The sequence below is a fragment of the Spermophilus citellus genome, assembly GCF_964194105.1.
Source record: "Spermophilus citellus genome assembly, chromosome: 1".
Lineage (NCBI taxonomy): Eukaryota > Metazoa > Chordata > Mammalia > Rodentia > Sciuridae > Spermophilus > Spermophilus citellus.
The window spans coordinates 116587750-116603948 of NC_138182.1; the positions used below are offsets into that span (position 1 = coordinate 116587750).

The 16199-nt window shown below is 39.5% G+C and overlaps 1 pseudogene across 1 annotated transcript; it reads right to left on the bottom strand.

Moving 5' to 3' along the window:
• Positions 1-267: 267 nt before the first annotated feature.
• LOC308647153 (olfactory receptor 2T33-like) lies at positions 268-7950 on the bottom strand (annotated as a pseudogene). The gene is made up of 2 exons: positions 7801-7950; positions 268-1061 (listed from the first exon to the last, which is right to left on the bottom strand). The product of its transcript is annotated as an olfactory receptor 2T33-like (transcript).
• Positions 7951-16199: the final 8249 nt, after the last annotated feature.

A 16199-nucleotide genomic window follows, 5' to 3' on the forward strand; every position in this document is an offset into this window, starting at 1 on the left:
TAAGTATACATGTGAAACTGCAAAGAAGGAAAAACAAAAGCATGCTACTTTTGCTCTTGAACCTCAAGTTGCAAAAGTTATGGCCATATCACTCAGTGATCAGCTAAGGTCAACAATGTTTCAAAGAGAGCATCAGTGGTTCCAGGTATCCCCTGGGCAATGTGGATCGTGTCTCCCATTCATAAGGAGGGGTCCCTGTAATTACCCTCTAAAAATCCCACCAGTCACTCTGCCCAACCACAAAAGGTGGGGAAATGTAGTGTGTAGTTAATAAAGCTTCAAGGCCACACACTGGCCACACACTTTCTCAGGGCCCCCTTGACCTCGCTGTTCCTCAGGCTGTAGATGAGGGGGTTCAGCATAAGGGTGAGGATGCTGTAGAAGGCTGACACCACCTTGTCGTGGTGAGCTGACCTGTAGGATTTGGGTCTCACGTAGATAAAAATGGCAGCTCCATAAAAAAGCCCCGCCACAGCCACATGTGAGTCGCAAGTGGCAAAGGCCTTCTTGCAGGCTTCTGGAGAGAGCATGTGGAGGACACCAGCCAGGATGAGACTGTAGGAGGTCAGGATGAGGCAGAAGGGCACCAGGAGCATCAACACACAGCAGATGTACATGACATCCTCAAAGACAGACGTGTCAGCACAAGCCAAGCGCACCAGTGTAGGGGCCTCACAGAAGAAATGGTCTATCTCTCGCCTGCTGCAAAACGGGAAGCTCAGGGCAACAACTGCCTGCATCAGCCCGTCAGCTGCTCCCAGGAACCAGGACCCCATGGTCATCGTCAGACACAGTCGTCAGCTCATGAGCATGGGATAGCGCAGAGGGTGGCATACGGCCACATAGCGGTCATAGGACATGGCTGCTAAGAGGAAGCACTCTCCACCACCCAGAGTGAGAAGGAAGAAGATCTGGAAGCCACAGCCAGCAGGGGAGATGGACTTGTTTCCAGTCAAGTAGTCAGCAGCCATTTTGGGCACAGTGGTGGAAACCAGCATGGCATCCATGAGGGACAGTTGGCTCAGGAGGAAGTACATGGGCGTATGGAGCCGGAGGTCCCACTGATTCAGAAGAATCATGAGGGCCTGTCCACTAGGGAGGTGAGAGCCAATGTCAAAAACATCCCAAAGAGAAAATGTTGGGCTCTGGAGTGGCCCAAGCATCCTGGGAAGATGAAGGTGGAGCTAGTGTTCATGTTCACACCTGCCATGATTTCAAACAGAAGAGGCACCAGCAGTTCACTTTTTACAGGACAGGTTGACTAAAATTTTAGACTCTTGAGGGAAAGATTGGCAGTCTTAATGTAAAAGTTTGGTGAGAGGGATAAAAATGCAGAAAAGAAAACAATTAAGGTGTTGCTTAAATCTTGTGATTCCTCATGGGATATTGATGGTTAAAAGGAAAGGATGCACATTTGCATTATAGTATCTTTGGATCGAAAATATATGTCACAATTCACAATCATCAGGAGGAAACTTTGTGGAAACAGAATAAAATAGAGCTGAAAGTTGAAAGCCTCCAACTTCCTGCACCACAGTAAAGACAGAAAGACACACATTCTAGCCGTGCTGCTTCTGCTCCTGTCAGTGCCTTGAGCCAACTATCACTTTTGAGCAGCTGCTGGCCCTGTGATGACACAGAGGCTTCTCTGGTTAAACACACCCCCTGCTTTTTTTCCCTTGCAAAGCCTTCACATATTGAGAATTAAATGGTGGCTACAGATGATTTCATAGTCATGGTCAATAAGCAAGGACAGCCACAGAAAACCAACCAGATGCCCCAGGAGACCACACTGAAGTGGGACACAAGTGTCAATGCATATGACATAGCAATGCTACATTCATTACCTCATGACAGGAACTTCTGAGGCTGATGGGGCCCACACATGATATGGGACATTCCACAATGAGGAAACACTAGATGGGTATAAAAATATAGCCTTTATGACTTCATCTTAAATCCCATTCAATTTATTAATCATCCCAGGAAGTGTTGGCATTGTAAAATTTTATGAATTTAGTACAAAACAAGAAACTTCTGGGGAAAGGCTGAAAATATATAAATGAACAAATAAATCCATATTATTACAGGTGATAAAAAACAAATACAAATTAAAAGTGGATGATAGGTGAAAAGAACAGAAACAGTGCTCACTTCTGAGGTGCCATCTTGAATGGCCTGGTTGACTGAGGCCTGGGTGCAGGACCTGATGTCTGAGTAGAGCTCTAGAGGAGGGAGGTGAGCCATGAGAGGGGGTGGGGACATTAAGCAGTTTGGTGCTCAGAGGAGGAATTCTTCTTCTGCAAAGGACAAAGCAGGCACTAGACAGTGGAGCTGGAGAGCTGGCATGGGGCAAAGGGAGCACAGCTGGGGAGGAGAGCACAGAGATTCCTGGGACAAAATCTCAGAGTGTGTGAATCCCTCTGAGAAGCACTGGATTTTATGAGTGAGGTGGAATTGTGGCCATTGGGTAGAAGCTCAAAATAAACACAATAAATATTGCCTGCAAAATATCAGAATAACTTCTCCATGGATGTATGAGATTTTAAAGATGAACAGGATCTTCAATTTTTTCTGACACTTAGTTTACATTAATATGGACAAAAGCCAGAATATAAATTAAATATATTTGATTGTGAATAGTTGTGTCTGCCTAGGAAAAAATAGTTGCATTTATTATGTTTTAGGTATAAAAATGTTGAACTCAATAACTTGGTGATATCTGGCAATAAAATACTGGGCCATGTATAATTTATGTAGAAAAATAGGGCCTGAAAATAAAATGGAATGAAAATAAATTGGGGCAATAATATCAAATAATGGTAAGCATCTCTTTATGTTATCACTGATAATGTACAGTTCTAACAATATGTGCTAAAGATGTTTCATCACTTAAAGGAAATAACTCTCTGGTAGAGCTGATTACAGGGGTACATTTAAACAAGGATGGAATGAAAAGAGCTCTTAAACACATAATGGGCCTGTCAATAGGCCCACTGTTCCTGGATATGGTCCCTCCTCTTTCTGCTGGAGGCCATGCCTTCAAGAGCAAATCTACATTCCAAGCCAGTCACCATCACTATTGCTTATGTGGCATAAATTGGTGGGAGGGGAGCTACATCAACATGCTCAGCAGTGCCAGAGGAGCAGCACTGCTTTAATTCAGTAATGTTGAATTTGTATAAAAAATTCCCTCTACAAAACACCTGGAAACTCAAACACCTAATAATTTCAGGTGAAGGTTTTCTGCTCACTGTGAGGCACATTTAATTTAGTAGATTTGTCAGAGTCGAGCTCTGGCAGGAAGACTGAGGAGACGAATGGATGGTGAGGAGGCCGTGAAAGGTGGCCAAGAAACAACACGGACACGAAGTGAAGGTGCTGAATCCCAATCTTTACTTGTGAAGTTAATCATATATACTTTTCATTTTGGCAGGCTCCCAGTATTTTGTTGTTATAAATCAGGAATCATTATTCAAAGAAACAAAGTATTATGTAGCTACAATTAGATAAAAAGAATATATCTTGCCTTATGCATAAGCAAGCATTTTTACTTTCAGTTCACATTTTGCTTTGAGCTGTTTCTGCTTAGTTAGCTTTTAATAATAGTTAGAAATGCCCCAGACTATTGGTCTGTACCTTGACTATTCTATCTTGACTTACTGACTAGAACTGGCGCCGCGGTTATGGCATGTGGTTAACTTGAAAAGAGAGGCTACTAATTTTAATCAAACAAGAGTAAGAACACCAAACCATTGTGCACAGGAACAAGAACAAGTTGCCCAGTACCAAGCACTAATCCGTCTTCTTAATATTAATTTTTCTTCACTAGATTTTAATTTAATTTCTCAAAAACTTCCTTGACTGTTTTCCTATAGGGGATTTCTCATTAAACATTAACAATTTACATTCCACAGCTGAATCATTGCATTTAGAGCAAACAGATTTATTCTTTGGAAGTGGTTGTATTAATTGGGAAAGTCATGTTTTTTCCTTCATACTTAATGGTCATATGAGAAGTCGCAACTATACTTATTAACAGAAATACAAAAACAAACCAGCCCATTCCAAGAAACATACTGTGTTCCTCCAGAGGTTGGATACCTTGCACCATCCACCTCAGTAGGGCCTTTCCTTTGCCTGAGTCAGGGGAGGGGCACAGCATAGATTGATAATATAATAATTCCACTTCTACACCTTTTTCTACTTTATAGAGTTACAATTTCTTTTTGAATGTGAGTGATTTTCTTTCAAAAACCGAGAGCCACATTCCTAATTCTATATATACAATTCATAGTATTTATAAGATTCTAGTCAAGAAACTGTCAAAATAATATTGAAAATTGTCTTCACAGATGTACATCTGGTCTAACTGGAATGCATGCTAAACTCTTTTCTGTAAACATCATCAAGAGGAATGGGATCACTGCTAGTGGCCAGACATTACCTGAAGAGGGCCTGGAGCTGGGAGGTGGGTGTGTCACTCCCAGATATCCATGGTACCCAGTGCAGGACATGCCCCATCCATGTCCTGGTGAGTGTGAGTGCACCTCACCTCTGCTCCACAGGAACTTTCCTTCTGCTTAAACTGCTGCAAATTCACTGGCCCCTAGGAAGGCTGTACCCCAACCACAGCAGACAAGCAAATGAGGAGCAAGAGTAAGGCTCCCAAAGCTTCTGCTTCCACAAGAACCCTACCTTCTGTCACTTTTCTTTTGCAAGCATGAGTCCTGAAGTGACGCTGACATCAAAGAGGAAGAAAAAGATTTACTGCTCATTGTGCATCAAGGGAAATCTTCCCCTTGTCTCCAGAGATAGTGATCACACCTCCTCAGTCATATAGGAAGACAGCACATGTGGATAAATCTGTACCTTCCATTCTGTGTTTTGGTACAAGTGCACATTTGACACAATGTGAAAAGACAAACACGATGTCTTACTGTCAGAATTCTGACTCACTTCTCTCCCACAACTGTAGAGTTAGCTGGTCATACACTCAAGTTCATTCCCCTTGGAGTAGTGAAGGGGGAGTTGCTGTTCATAGCATGTGACTTCCTGATTTAGGGTCCACATCAAGCAGAACACTGCTCACAGACTAGGCTGGGAACAGCAGAGCTCCTACTTCACCACACGGCATTCACCAGTAAACACAGGCATCAAGTCAAGGGTCAGGAAAAGACAAGGCCTTGCTGAGCATCAGAAAGACAATTAGAGGAACAAAGCCCAGTGAACAGAGAAGTCTGAAGTCACAATCAAAGCACCAGCAACACAACTGGGCATGTACCCTGGTTCTCCTTAGTTCAAAGTTTGAAAGGTGAATCTATTAAAAATAACCATTATTTGTTCAAAAGTATGCAAGATACAAGGTTATAGATCATGACAACTTACCTTGAAAATATGAGGAGGGAGTGGAGTTAAAATGGAGTATTCACATTTATGTATTTATATTTGTGGGGCTGGTGACAGAACGCAGGTCCTTATGCATCCTAGACAAGTGCTGTACAACAGAGATACACCTGTCTTGTTTTAGTTTTTTTTTAAGGTAATCAAAATTAAGTAACCTTTTGATTAATATAACCTGATATTACTGTAAAATAGTCTCAGAGTTTGTGGTAATCACTAAGCAAAAAACCTGATGCAATGAAAATCAAAAGCAAAGATTCAAAACATAACAATAGATGAAATTGCTTAACTACATGGAATTCAGTAAGAAAAAAAAAGAATTAACATACAACAAAAATAGAAAAAAAAACAAGGGAAAGTAATAACTTATTACCTATTAATAATTACATCATTTGAACATCAAATGAATAAATTGAACATACAATGAATAAATTCTTTGATTCTAAAATGTTAAGCAGCTGAATGGTTAAAAACACCAAAAAGCAACCCCATGTGCTTCCAAGAGACCCCTCACATGTGAGAACACACAGAGGAAAGTGCAGGAAAGAAGAGGATATTCCATGAATGGAAGCCAAAGACAGCAGCCACCTAGGCTTGAATTCAAATAAAATGACTGACACTGAAAGAAAGAAGAGTTGAAGTCACCATATTTATACAGGAGATGATTCAGCAGGAGAATAAAACATACCAAATATATAAAAGAACACTCTTTGCTGTGAGGACAGAGACAGCAGTGTAATAATGACAGGCACCTTCAACACCTGCCTTAAGCAATGGGAACCTCAACCAGACAGAAATCCAACAGGGCAGCCCTGGGTTTAACTGCACCTGAACCCAAGTGGATGCAGTGGGCAGGCAAGAACATGGCCCCCAACATGTTCTTATCCAAAGACTCTGGCATCTACCACAAGGAGATGGTGTTAGACCAGGACACAAAGAAAAAACCACTCACTCCAATTAAAATCAAATTAAAGCAAGCTTATTATTTCAACCAGGCGGGCTTCCTCTCCCACCAAAAAAACCGCAGGAACAAGACAGCACTGCAGCTTTCTTGTAGCCCAGATTTATAGTGCAGAAAGTTACACAAAGGGGGGGGTCACAGATAACAATATTCTGAGGAGCATAACACTAATGCTAGTTTACATTTTTGCTGGCCCCGACATCAGAATTTATGAAGGTCATTAGAGCCTCAGTGAGGGCCCTTATCTTGGCCAGGGAAGGCCAAGATTTATGAAGCATCATTAAAGTTTAGAGAGGGCTGCTATCTGGTCAGAGAGAGCCAGGCATGGGTGAGTTCAAGGCAAGGGCAGGCATTCCAAGCAAGATCAGAATTTGCAGTAATTTATAGTAAAGCTAAAATTAGAATTTCATGTGGCGAGATGGCTCCCAATTTTAAGAGGGAATCAGACTAGGCCTATCACAATAAAATTTTTAACTGATTCACCAAACACTGCACAGAAATACCTTAAAAGGTAAAATAGCAAAGTGAAAACAAAATAAATTGAAAGAACACAAAATCAGCAGTTCAATAGAGAAAATAAACTAGTAACTTGTAATGACAGCATGAGTACATTTTGGAAGGTGCCATTTCAGTAAATCCTCGTGTTGGAATCACATAGCATGTGTCTTGCCCAGCCAATTTCTGAAGGCCCCCTTGACATCTTTATTCCTCACGCTGTAGATGAGGGGGTTCAGCACAGGAGTAAAGATGGTGTAAAATGCAGAGACTACTTTGCTGTGGCCCACTGAGTGGTAGGACCTGGGTCTCATGTAAATGACCATGAGGGTGCCATAGAACATCCCTACCACAACCAGATGAGAGGAGCAGGTGGTGAAGGCTTTCTTTCTGGCTGCAGCAGAATGCATTCTTAACACAGCAGCCAGGATGAGACTGTATGAGGCCACAATGAGAGACAGAGGGATCAAGAGCATCAGGATGCAACAGATGTACATGAAAAACTCAAAAACAGTGGTGTCCGCACAGACAAGGCGCATCAACGAAGGTGCCTCACAGAAGAAGTGGTCTATCTCCCTGGAGTGGCAGTAGGGGAAGCTCAGAGCGGCACTGGCTTGCATCAGCCCATCAATTCCTCCCAAAAGCCAGGAGCCTGCTACCAGTTGGGAACACAGCTTGTGGCTCATGAGAACATGGTAGCGCAATGGGTGGCATATGGCCACATAGCGGTCATAGGACATGGCTGCCAGGAGGAAGCACTCTCCCCCTCCCAGAGTGAGTAACAAGAAGATCTGGGAACCACAGCCAGCAGGAGAGATAGACCTGGAGTTCAGCAGGTAGTTGGCTGCCATTTTGGGGATGATGGTGGAGACCAGCATCAAGTCCATGAGGGAGAGCTGGCTGAGCAGGAAGTACATGGGGGTGTGGAGTCTGGGGTCTGTGTGGATGAGCAGGATCATCAGGGTGTTGCCCACCAGGGAAGCGATGAAGGTCATGAACACCAGAGAAAACAGGACTCGATGGGTCTGTGTGTGGTCAAAGAGCCCCAGGAGAATGAAGTTCATCGCCATGGGGTCAGTGGAGTTCTTCATGGCTATGGGCAACCTGGAAGGCAGGAGAATGTCTGAGGAATTTGTCCTGGTTAAAATGCGGATCTGGAACTTTCTTAAAATGGCTTGCTCACCTGACAGAAAGCCTTATCCTGGAGGCCTAGTTATTTAATTTTCTTCTCTCCAGCAAAACATTTTCCATAGCATTCACGGTTCATAGCTGCCAGGAGTTTAGTATATTCTCAATTCCAGCTAAATTAGAAAAAAATGTATACACAGCTTTTATACAAGCCTCTCTCTCATGCTGCAGAAGAGTGCTAGTCTGAGAAGGCTGATGCTTGCCCTGTGATTGCCAGTGTGATGCCTTTCCTGTCATCCTGGCCCAAAGAAGCCATGTTGTATAATCCCAAGTTTCTAAATCGGAATATCTCCCTGTTGGAGGACTTTTGAATTCATGTAGATTAGTGGATGTTGCACTGTCTTTTGTGATTGTAACTTTTCAGTTTTCTCATACTTGTATTTAAGGGAGTCTGGAGATTTCCTTCAATGCTAGGATGAATTGAAATTTAAAATTTAAATAAGCAATGTAAACAAAATGTATAACCACTGAAATCAGACTTTGCTGTTTAGAAAGAAAACAAGACTAAATTACTCTATTACACACAGGCAGGGGTGTGCCCCACCACACCCACCTCCTCACCTGGTCACCACTTCTCCTGATCAGGAACCATTGGCCAGTACAACAACCTCTGGGCAACTGTCTTCCACATCTAGTAGGTACTCAAAGAGCTGCTATGTTAGACTGAAAATTCCTATTTTAAAAGTTTATAATTTCTTAAAGGAACTTAAATAAAATGAAGAAACAAACTGTGCTACTTGCAGGCTCTCACACTTAAGTAATCCTAGGTTCTTACAGACAGGAGACAAGTGCCAGTCTGTTAATTTGGTCCAAACAAGCTTCTTCACTTGAAGTTAATGTTGAACCCTCAGCGTGGATTATGAACTGGACACAGAGCCTCTCCGTTAATCACAGGATGGCCCTCCTGTAACTGAAACCTCCAGATGGCGTTTCTCTGCCATGATGTCCTGCATGGGTGAAAGGCTCTCTTCTCACACCTCAGTGAGATTTATCTTCTCCTTATAAATTCAAGTTTGCACAGAGAGTAATAGATTAATGACTACCAATAAAACAATGTGGGGGTTCAGTCATAATCTATGTGTAGCAGGCCATTTCTGATTTATTTTTTCAATTTAATTAAAACCCAAGATAAATTTTGTAAGTGGGCAGCACACCTCTAATAAACACTGTAGCTAGAATGACTAATGTAGTATGCCAACAATGCTCTTTAAATTTAAATACTTAAATGTTCTTGTTATCAAAACAGCCATTGTTCTAATTATCATAATTTTTAACATTATTGTTATAATACTGAACATATTACTGTCATGCCCTCTTAATTGCATATGTATGTATATGTACATTCAGTTTACCAATTCTTAATCACTGATGCATCACATAGACATTATGTATATAGCATATTATACTTATAAATGCCTGGTTCCTCTGTAATACTCATATTGTGATCTAAGTCCTTTACATGTGGTAAGAGTTTCTGTAGTAATTAATCTTAAATTGTTGACTTTACTCTTTGAGGATAAATGAATCCCTTACATTCTCAATATATTGACCTGTCAATATTTTTCAATTCCTGCAACTGTGATGATATTTTTAGGAGAAGTAATAATTTGCCAGTCATAATACCATGAAAATAAGTTTTGAGTCACATTTCCTATGATACCAAGGCAGAAACTGTTCTACTCCTTGACCCCTGGATTCATCTGCAAACCCATTGTGAAGTATTTTCCACTTCTTTCTATTGAAAATGTTTCTTACACATCTTGTTATTTATACACAATTGCTTTATTTTATCATTTATATATATTGTAGATATCTTCCCTGAACTATTTTATAGAATCCAAACTTTTATTACACTACTTAGGACCAAACATTGCATTATATACCCCCACGTTTGTGCACTTACATGCTGTTACTCATATGTGGATGGGATGCATTATGTGAGTAGATTTTCAAATCTGAATGCTCTGCATAATTTTGGGATAAAGGGGCCACTGATTGCTATGTAAACTATATTCACAATCACTGTGAGTTTGGTATTGATTTTCACTGTTAGCAAATACTGCTATCATATATCTCAGTCTTACAAATGCACTGGTCCAAGCTTGTCTTCCCACTGCTTGGTGTGGGTGGAAAGGCTGTGCTCTGTGACTGGCTCAACCACAGATGAAGGAAGGCTTGCTGTGGCTAAGCCAGGTAGCACAGTGTATCAAGGACAGAGATGTGATTATGGGTGGCTGAGTTAGCCTGAGAGTGGAAGGAAAGCATCCAAGTCCTGCACAAATCTACTCAGAAAAGGTGTGTGAGATGTGGGCAGCTCAGCAGCCCCCTGAGACATGCCCTAGCAGGTCCCAGACTTGGGAGAACCTTACACTGCCCTGGAGGCTTCCAGCCCCGGCTTCCTGCTGCTGTGGGTTCACTCTCTGACCCGTGTTTTATAAAAACAGCAACAGCTGTGCCGACACCAGCTTCCCACGAAATCTGCAGAGCATAAAACACTTCAATGTAATTTGCATTCTCTATTCATATGTGAAGAAGAAAGTCATTTGACACTAAAAGTATTTTAAAACATTTTTGTGATCTGATTGAAAGTTTCACTCACTGAACACTCTTTACTATTTAAATTTCCACATGAAGTATCCTGTGGAATGTCTGCATATTAACAAGTGGGCACCTAAAATCCAGAAATTTATGTGAGTTGTTAAGACAAATTCTAAAAATTAAAGAACTAATATGTATTTGTTTTCCTTTCCTTATCTCAATAGAATCATTTCTTTAATTATGTGCATACAGAAATACAGATTGTGGTCTGGGGACCTAATTTTGAAAAATCTATATATCTTCACAGTAGTTGGATAAAATTAGGCAACTTAAATCAATATTAACCTCAACTTTATTCTGTACAGACTGGACAGCCTAACAATATGTATTAGGATAGTATGCACTTCTTCCATTGTTTGATGGTTACAAAGAAAATTCATGCAAAAACATGGTAGCATGCATCACCCTTCAGTTCCACAAATATCACCCCTAATTATTAGGTTTAGAATATTATTACAATTGGTCATGAATAGATACTGCCTACCCAAATATTTTGGAAAAATAAATAAATACTTTGGGATTATAATATTGTGTGTGTGTGTGTGTGTACATATATATATATATACTTAAAAGACAATACTTTCAACATCACTTTGGATTCTGAACTTTGTCCATGTCTCATAAATTCTTTGAATACACAACAGTCCCACAAGAGCACCGCTAATTTAATCATTGTAAGGCTATTGTGCCCTTTCATTATTAGTCTTGAAATTCTTAATAAATTACCAAATTAATTTTAATTAGTAAAATTAATATACTTAAAGAATTGAATTAGTAAAATTAATATGCTAAAGAATTATTTTGAGTTAATATATCATGGATATTTTCATGTACACTATTATTTTCACAATTTTTTAAAAAATTTGGAATAAGTCAAATGATAAAATCCTAGAATGTGTTCATCACAAAAAAAAGAAGTTGTACCAAATGAATACAATTATGTATGCCTCCATACAAATAATGTCAAGAAACATTTTTGGGGACAAAGAATTTTCAGTTCACTGCCCTTTTTCTCTCTATATTGAAAACAATTACATCCTGCTGTTGCTTATTTCCCAATTACTTAAGCTTTGTGATTATAGAGAGCTCACTTCTTACATTTACAGAGTATGTCCACCCACTTCAGTGTGGCTCCCCAGAATGTGAAAAACTACAATCTTTCCACTGAAGGTGCACGTCACATATCTTGCTGACCAATACTTAGATTTGTCCTGAATAGGGTAGTTTTCTTCAATCAATCACAGAATTTACCATAAAGCCCCCTTCAGTAGGTCTCCCAGGGACAGAGTGGTAGCTTGGTTCCAACGTGGATGATAACAGCGGTGGCAAATATCGCCCTGAGCCCCACTTGATCAAGGATTGTCTTATTAAATGTTACAACAGATAAATGAGGCAGACTGTGCTTACATTTTAGAATTGCAGATGTAGAAAGAGAGTATTTAAAAAATGTTTTTTTTTTAGTTTCCTGAAAAATCAAAGGGAAATGTTTGTTCTTAAACCAGAGAACATTACTCTAGAATGCAGGCCTGAGAGAGTCCTCCTAGGTTTCCTGATTCCCAGGTTCCATTGCAATTACAACAGTGTCAAGACTCATGTACTGAATCAATCAAATAACATGAAATGGACTTTCCAAAGCTTAGGCTGCTCCAAGGATAAGCTTTCTGGTAACTGACAAATTAATTCAAGTAGGGCACACCACTGTGATTGTCATTCTCAGCAGATGCAGTGCCCCACACACTCTTATTGCACAAAGGAAGTAGGTGAGAAATACTTTATTAATTTACCACAAATGGAAACTCATTGACTATAGGAATGCTGATCTAACCCATGGGAAGCAGTGGCTCCGTCCCCCTTGTAGTTTTAATCACTGGCCAACCCATCAGTGTGTTCCAGTGAACCCCCCATTCCACAGGAGTGGGTTGAGGGCAAGCAGGTGGGCTTGTGCATGACATTATTACTGGTTTCTACTATGGCAGTGACAGGTCCTGAGGGGTAGGCACACCTGGCTACAGTTGGTGTTTTAAAATGTGGATAGAAGCCGTATCCCAAAGTCATAAGGAAAACACAGGAGTGAAGACAGAGTGATTAATCTGTTACTGTTTCCTAGTCAGCTCTCACTTCATCATAGAAACCACTGCTCTCATCTACTCAAAAACTGCCACTGCTCCCGGAGTTAGGTGCACAGGTTTAAGTGAGAGGGTTCACTGCATTCATCTAACCCAGAGCTGAACCTGAACATCTCTCACTGCTCCCGAATTCCCCATCACCAATATTTTTTGCCTAAATTCAACTTGATAAAATGAAATCATTTAATTTAAGCATAGAAAATATGTAGTCTCTGTAGAAATTGACAGGTCTAATACAATTACTGTGTTTATGCACAAACATTCAGACTTCAGTTTCTCCTGATACTATGCACTGCCTGTTGGAATAGCTTACTATCAACTACACTGTGAGAATTTAAAAATATAATTTGTTCATTAACATGGGGTGAAAATGTAGAGCTAACCTCATACCTGGAAATAACCTAAAGGAAGGAAAAGCACCTTGAGTACACTGAAGTTGTCCCTTCTTTAAGTTCCTTTTCAATAGACAATGAGAACTATTATACAACTATGAAATTGTTACCAGGGAAACCATAGTGACAGTCACAGTGATCATGCTATTTGACAGAGGTAACAGTTATGTTTTGCAAATTTTACAAAATGTGTTTGCAGAGAGTAAAAGGAAAGTTAAGAGATTATTGGATGAGATCAAGATACTTTAATTCTTGATTTTAAAGTTATGTACAGGCCTTAAAAATATGAAAAAAAAAATTGACAGCAACATAAGCTTTAGAGAACACTACCTCTTTCCAGCACTCAGGCTAAGTCTTGGCACTGACCTGCCTCCTGAGCAGCCACTGTGCAGGGCACAGAGCTCCCAGGCTCTGGCCCTGGACCACTGTGTACTTGTATAAAAGGCTCTGCTGCTTGTGTAAAATGAGAGGCACCCATCCAAAGTCCTAGAGCACCTTACCATCAGGCTTTGGAAGTCTCAATAGGAGCATGTTCACTAGGATGGGGTGACAAGACATTTTCTCTTCTTATTAACTCAATGCAGATGATTCTCAAATCCCAGGATATTGGATCCCTGAAGAAAACTTCCTGCAGGGCTAATGCACTGTTATTACCAGGATATGATTCATTGCAAGGAAGCAGATTTCCAACAATAAATGAGATGGTACTTGTAAATGAATTCTCTCTTTCCTGGGAATGCAATCCACTCTGTTGGCCTGTACTTTAGCAATATCCATGTGTCAAGAAAGATCTGAAAGCTACAGAGGATAGTGTCTTAGAAATACCTTGCTCTAAAATATGTTATTCTAAAGTGGAAAACAAAATTTTGACTAAATGTTACTCAAGAAAATAAAAAGTTGTGAAAGAATTAATTCAGATGTGAACAAAATAAGTCAAAGTAAAAAACAAAATAGTTAATCTATTTTATTTTTATTGTCTTGGAGTTGAATTTGTACTAATTACTTTTTCCTTTGGCTTTTATACAAATAAAATATCTAGACATTTTCACAACACATAAATATGTTTAATTATTTTATCTTAAAATTAAGAGCTTTCTAAGCTTCCCACAAGTCTTGCCTGAAATTATTATAGGTTTATAAAAATTCACCAGTTAAAGATAAAACATATAGTCTGACCACCTGAAACATCATTTTTGAAATTCTATTTTTATCATTTTATCTAATATTTTATAATTTAGCATAAAATGTTTCTATAAAACTTCAGATTCTCAATGTTATCATTCTTCCAATGGAAATGGAAGACTGTGTTAAAGGGTTTACTCTAGGGCTGGGATTGTGGTATAGTGGTAGAGCACTTGCCTAAGATGCATGAGGCACTAGCTTCTATCCCTAGCACAACATAAAAATACTGAACAAAACAAAATGCATAGTATAACCAAACATGTAAGTTTTATTGTTTCAAGTAAAATGAAAGAGGATGAAGATATATTACACAAATACACAATTAGTAAAAACAGTGCATGTTCAGTGATTGAATTAAAGTGAGTGTTTGAAAATACATAACAAACAACTGAATATATAATTTCATTTTTTTTTATTTATACTAAATTTTATATAGCATTTAAAATGTCATATATGGTCTATGAATGAACTACCAAGTTGGGCTCATTGGGGAGACTACATGCTTTATTATTTCTTTCTAAGAATAAAAACATCCAGTTAACAAAATTAAAAAAAAAATCACACAGTAAAATAATACAAAAATATAAAACTTTCACAGACATCAGGGGAAGCCAAGCTAAAAACAAAATAAGTTACCAACACACTCACTAGAAGTTCTAAAAAACATCTGATAACAATGGATGCAAAAGAATATTCAGCGCTGTGGTGGTGGAAATGTCATATTAACATTCTGTTTCAGCAAACAAGTCAAGAAAAAGATCACCATCCATCTACCTAAATAATAGTAAATAAAAACGACAACAACAACTTTTGATCCCACAAAGGAGCTTTAATTTCCACAGATCCAAACTGAACATAGTCCAGACATCCTCCAAAACACATGGGGTAACATATTGTGGCATTTTAGACAATAGAAGACCTGTAGGAATTAAACAGGGTGAAAAACTGCTGAGAGCAGAGTTGCAGAGGAGTCTTTGAACTGAGAGAAAAGCACAGGATGTAGGACTATTCATCATGGGGTCCCAAGGACAAGAATAGAATAGGCCAAACTAAACGATGGGATAAATAGCAGACCCATGGTCGTTCTTGAGGGTGCTTCACTGGTGGTTGAGGGACTTGGGAGGCTGGTGCATGTAGCCTTTCTTGATTACACTGCAGACTATTAGGCTTGTATTTATTGAAATTGCTTGAAAGAAAAGGCTGGGTTGTGAGCATCGTACTTCTTAAAAAGTATTCTTCAGTTGAAACATAGATAATAGTCCCAAAATTGCTGGACTAGTGAATTCAGTTTTTGAGTAAAAGTTCATTAAAACATGAAGGTTTATTGATAAGTAAAATATGGGGGGCAGATATACAGATCCAAGGGAATCAAATTTTTCTCCCTTATCTCTGGTTTTGTACACCATAGACTCAGTTACCTACAATCAACTACAAAGTGAAAACCTGAATTTTAAAAATCCAGAAATAAATAATCCATAAGTATAGAATCTGGCACAGCAATGCTCCAGTCTGACCTGAAAAGATGAAGCTCTCCACTTAATGAGAAAAGAATTATAGGCAGAGGTTGCAGAGATCTTTGCTAAGAGTAAATATACATGTGAAACTGCAAAGAAGGAAAAACAAAAGCATGCTACTTTTGCTCTTGAACCTCAAGTTGCAAAGGTTATGGCCACATCACTCAGTGATCAGCTAAGATCAACAATGTTTTCAAAGAGAGCATCAGTGGTTCCAGGTATCCCCTGGGCAATGTGGATTGTGTTTCCCATTCATAAGGAGGGGTCCCTCTAATTACCCTCTAAAAATCCCACCAGTCACTCTGCCCAACCACAAAAGCTGGGGCAATGTAGTGTATAG